The sequence below is a fragment of the Notamacropus eugenii genome, chromosome X (assembly GCF_028372415.1).
Source record: "Notamacropus eugenii isolate mMacEug1 chromosome X, mMacEug1.pri_v2, whole genome shotgun sequence".
Taxonomy (NCBI): domain Eukaryota; kingdom Metazoa; phylum Chordata; class Mammalia; order Diprotodontia; family Macropodidae; genus Notamacropus; species Notamacropus eugenii.
This window is the reverse complement of record NC_092879.1, coordinates 4,971,659-4,977,374: the sequence shown is the minus strand read 5'-3', so window position 1 is coordinate 4,977,374 and position 5,716 is coordinate 4,971,659. Positions and strand designations below refer to the sequence as shown.

The window sequence follows — 5,716 nt, the reverse complement described above, 5'->3', positions numbered from 1 at the left end:
TAATATGATTGTACATGTATAGCTTGCATCATATTGCATGCCATCTTGGGAAGGGGAAATGGGAGGGAGGGGGGAAAATTTGAAACTCAAAATCTTGTAAAGATGAATGTTGGAAACTATTTTTGCATGTAATTGGAAAAAATAAAATACTATTAAGTGGAAAAAAATAAAATGGTGATTGGTCATAGCTTCAGATTTCTTAAATCTCTCAAAGTTTTTTTTTCTTTTTAATGTTGTTGGTATTGTATAGATGAGCAGGAAGACTCATATTCCTGAGTTCAAATGTGGCTTCAACCACTTCCTAGCTGTGTGACCTTGGGCAAGTCACTTAACCCAGTTTGCCTCAGTTTCATGTTCTCTACAATGAGCTGGAGAAGGAAATGGAAAATCCAGTTCTTTACCAAGAACACCCCAATGGGGTCATGAAGAGTCAGAGACAATTGTAAAATGACTGAACAACAACAATCATATAAATTTTTCTCCTGGTACTATTCACTTCACAATGTACCAGTTCATACCAGTCTTTTCAGGTTTCTCTAAAATCATCTTTTTGTCATTCCTTATAGTATAGTAGCATTTCATTATATTCATATACCATAATTTTTTCAGCCATTCCCCAGGAGATGGGCAGCCCTTAGTTTCCATTTCTTTGCCACTATAAAAAGAGCTGTTCCAAATAATTTTGTACATATAGATCTTCCCCCCCCCCCCCATCTCTTTGGAACTATAGGCCTAGTAGTGATATTTTTAAATCAAAGTTATATGCTTTGGGGGCATAGTTCCAAGTAGCTTTCCAGAATAGCTGGACTGATTCATAGCTCCACCAAGGATACATTAATGATGCCAATGAAAATTTAGTGGTTTTCATTCATTGGACCAGGTTTGATTGAAGAGGTAGAAATTATTTCTAGGGAATTACTGTAGGAAATAAATTAGGAGCAAGTAAGTAGATAAGGCAGAAAGGATTTTGTCTTCTACTATGGCAGGACAAACCACACCAATGGGCACTGAAGAAGAAACCACCTACCATGTGATATTACTAATAAGCTGCTCTAGCTTTGTCTCAGTGACATCATTTCCAAACTACAGACATAGTGTACTAAAAGGGAATGTTTCAGCACTAGCAAATTAGCTTGTTATGTTTATTCCCTGGCTATAAAAGTTAAAATGAGAAGATTCTGAACTACACCAGAGTGAATTAGTCTCATTAACATGTCATCTAAAGCAGCCTTTTTAAAGTGTGTTGACTAAGCTAAAAGTATTTAACAAGTCTGAGATGCCGGGCTGAGTGCGCTAGAAGTATACATTCATTAAAGATAAGCATAGTATTTCTACCTTCTGCTTGTCTCATTTATTTCCTAAAATAAAATGAAGTTAGTTCAGTAAAAATGTATCCTAAGAAACCCATTCCAAGCTTTACCTTTTAACAGACAGCTACTCCTGAAGAGGCATCCCGTAGTCAAAGAGCCAAATGTATCACAAGCTTAGTAGGTGGGTGGTATAGGAGTAGAAGTTTCCATCATTGTAGATCCTTCCCTGTGATTCGTGGCTGGACACCTGCCCATCCACACAGGTATCACAAAAGTCCAAAGGGTATTAGGAAAAATTCATCAGAAACAATCATTCATACTTGCAACAGAATTCCCTTTACGAGCTGTTTTGAATATATTTCTGGCTTTATTATTGCAGAACTAATTGTGTGTGTGTGTGTGTGTGTGTGTGTTCATAGTCATCACTCTTCAATCCCACAACTTTGTCTTGTGGCCCAGGTGTGGTGTTTAGCCAGACCCTGATATCTATTCTTAATTATAATACATTTGACTATTATCCAAAGCACTGGAAATGCTTCCGAAGATATTTTGCATTTTTAAAAAGTAATCTTTGCCACAAGATAAATTTAAATTTTCTTGCCTTGAAACAGTTACCCTAAACACTAGAAAGAGAGTGAGTCACTGATTAGCTTTTGAAGAAAAGTCCCTCTTTTAGTGTTTGGGATAGTTGTGGTGGACCTTGAGAAACTTTTCACTAAGCTACAAAATTTCCTAGTTTGTAGATTATCTATTTTTTACTTTTTTATTTTCTTTCTATTTTCTTTATTTACTTTTTATTTTACTATTTGTACTTTTTATTTTTACTGCTTACTTATGCCATTGTGAACTTTTTTATTACTCCTGTTCTCCTTAGGGGAAAGAAAACAAAGGGAAATAAAGTTAAATTACCCAGTTTAAGTGGCTTTGGTAGGAGGTTTGATGGGGTTAAAAGGTTTGGCCAAGATGAGAGTTTTGTATTATTTATTTCCATCACATTAAATTTGAGAGTTAGAATTTTAGAATTATAAAATGGCAGATCTGGGAGAGATCTAACAGATTATTCAGTCATAGGTTAGGAAACTGAGGCCTGAGGCAGAGGGTAGGGAAAATATTTACATTGCACCTACTATGTGCCAGGTACTGTGCAAAGCACTTTACAAAGACTATTTCATTTGGTCCTCACAGCAACCCTGTGAGAGGGGTGCTATTATTATCCCTATTTTACTGTTGAGGAAACTGAATGCACACCAAGATTAAGTGACTTGCCCAGGGTCACACAGCTAGTAAGTGTCTGAGAGGGGATTTGAACTCAAGTTTTCCTGAGTCTAGGCACAGGTCTCTATCCACTGAACTCCCTACCTGTCAAGAGAGATAAAGTGACTTATCTATTGTGACTGAATAATTTTAATAATAGGTTAGAAGGAGAAGTGATTAAGGTGTAGGGCAAAACTACATTCCCTAGGTCATCTACCTTTGCCCAAAACTATGAACACCTATGTGTTGGGAGGCAAGGGAAAGAGTTAATAGTCATTGACAAGTCTATCAAGCAAATATTTTAGTTTTTTTCATTACTTTAATATTGCATTTTTTTTTTGTTGGGTATCTTTTTTTGTACAGACACTGCTCCCCCACAGCCACCCATTTCTCTCATTCTTCTCTGGATCTAAGCCTTTCACCTCAAAGAGGGCTGAACACCTCCATGATCACAACCAATGTATCAGGAAATGGCTCTGCTCTCTGGGAACCCCGACCCCAACTTCACCCCCTACTCTTCCAATGGCTTCGAGAAGCTATGCAAGGTGCAGGGTAAGAAGGGCTTATTCTACAAGAAAGCCAGGCTCTTGCATCCTGGAGAAGACCCCTGTTGCCCCACTTATTGTGAGGACTGGCCCCAGCATGTCATCATCAATGTGGGTGGCATCAAGTACAGACTCCCTTGGACTACCCTTGAGAACTGCCCTCTGACCCGACTGGAGCGGCTGAAGTCCTGTCACAACCATGATGAGATCATGAGCGTCTGTGACGACTACGACGTCAGCAGCAATGAATTCTTCTTCGACCGCAACCCTTGTGCCTTCAAGACCATTATGAATTTCCTTACTGCAGGGAAACTGAGGCTCCTTCGAGAGATGTGCGCCCTCTCCTTCCAGGATGAGCTGGCCTATTGGGGGATTGAGGAGGACTGTCTCGAGTGGTGCTGCCTTAGGAGACTTCAGCATAAAGAAGAAGAGGCTGCAGAGGCCCAGTTTTATGAGGCTGAGCTGATGGTGAATGAGTCTCCGCCTTGTGCCTTCCAGGAGGGCAGTCAGCTGACTCAGTGCATAAGACAGCTCAGGGACATGGTAGAAATTCCTCACTCTGGGATTCCAGGGAAGACGTTTGCCTGCATCTCTGTCTCCTTTGTGGTCATCACGACAGTCAGCCTCTGCATGAGCACTATGCCAGACATTCGAGCCGAGGAGGATCGGGTGAGTGTGTCTGCAGGTGCAGGCTTTGAACTTAGTACTTTAGGGGATTAAACTGCTGTACACACACCAACAAAGCAATCAAACTCTTGATGATATCCATAGTGTTCAGAGATGGGTGTGTGTCTACATATCTACTCTGTGTAGATAAATTTATACCGTTCAGAGACAAGTGTTATTCATGGCTCTAACACATAGTAACTGTAGCTTTAAGTGATTAATAAAGTGATAATATTCCATCAAAAATCTTCAGTACTGCTAGGTGGCACTGAGCCTGGAATCAGGAAGACTTGAATTCAGATCCCTCCTCAGACACTTAGGTAGCTATGTGATCCTATACAAATCACTTAACCTCTGACTGCCTCAGCTTCCTCAACTGTAAAATGGGGGTCATTAAGTATCACCTACCTCTCAAGATTGTTAGGAGGATCGAATTAGATAATATTTATAAAGCACTTATCATAGTACCTGGCACATATTAGGTACTTAATAATGCTAATCCCCTTTCCCTTCCCTCCCATATCCTCCACAGGTGTCACCTTTTGATTACAACTTAAAGGTAAAAGATCCTGATCCTCAAGGAGCTATAAACACGTCCAGATTTAGATCCAAACCCATTCAGCTCCAAATCATGGAGTTCTATTTGTTCCCTTTCTTCTTCAAGAAGTCAAGCATCATCTTCCAAATTAGTTTTACCTGGAGAGAGGTTAGAGTAGAGAGTGGGGATATGTGTATGTGTATGCACATGTGCATGTGTGAAAGGCTTGTTTCACACAATGCTAACCAATTAACGCATGAATTAATACAGCTGACATGTTTCATGGGGCTAGGGATATGAGTTAAATAGGCACCTCCTTTGCTCCTCTCTCCTTACCCCACTTCACCCATACTCCAAGCATCTGTGACACCGAGTGCTTCACCAACAACTGGGGAAACACAGAATTTACTGCTTGGATGATTTTAACACATTTATCACAAGAGAACAAGGACCCAGAAGCTCTGCCAAAGTCATTAAAATGTCAGGAATTTATGACACACAATCAGCTTCTTAGAACCCAAGAACCAAATCGTTATTAGAGAACAGATAGATAAGCGGATGGAAAATAGCCTGTCCTTGCAATCCTCTTGGAACATCCTCAGTCAAAGCTCTTGCAAGAGAGAAGGCTTCAGCTCTGGCTGTTATTTGCACTTTAATTTAAATTTAAAGAAATTGGTTTGGCCTCATTCATTGTTTAGGTACCTGATTACTGAACTGCCATTTCCAGGAACATTGACTGAGTCCAAGTTTCTGATTCTGCTGCTAAAAAGACACTTTATGTATTTGTATTTTCAAAGTCATAGATTAATTCCTTTGTATAACTATTTACATAGAAGTCCTGGAGAGGAATTGAGACTGTCTTGGGCACCAAGGAGCCCAGAAGCAAGTCTTACGGCCCTTTCTCCAGCCTATCTCATTCTAAGCATTCTCATCACCTTCCAGTTGCTCACATATAGCATATGTAAGTTCCATCTTTAAGGTCTTCCATACTTTCCACCCTTCATGAATCACTGCTTTCCCCCATAATTTTATAAACTCAAAGTTAGAGCATAAAACATCAAGAAAACTCATGAAAGCATTTCTTTTTCTCTAGAGTAGCCCTTGTGAACAATTGCTTATGATTTCTCCCCTATCTTTCAGCTGCTCAGTGCCATGGAACAAACACCTTTACTCTTCCACATAGTTTGTCCCAGGTGCAAAAGACTCCCTCCCCTCACTTTTGCTTCTCGGAATATCTTAGTCCTTTCAAGACCCAGCTCAAGTGCTACTTTCTTCAACAAATCTTTTCTGATTCTCCAGATTGTTAGTAAAACTCCTTTGACAAATCATTGTGTTTCTATTGTAGATATCTTGCATTGACTTATGGTAGATGTGTTATATATCCAACTCTCCACCTTCACCCC

The 5,716-nt window shown here is 39.8% G+C and overlaps 1 pseudogene; it reads left to right on the top strand.

Moving 5' to 3' along the window:
• Window positions 1-2,932: 2,932 nt before the first annotated feature.
• Window positions 2,933-4,304, top strand: LOC140515344 (voltage-gated potassium channel regulatory subunit KCNG2 pseudogene; annotated as a pseudogene).
• The last annotated feature ends 1,412 nt before the right edge of the window (window positions 4,305-5,716 follow it).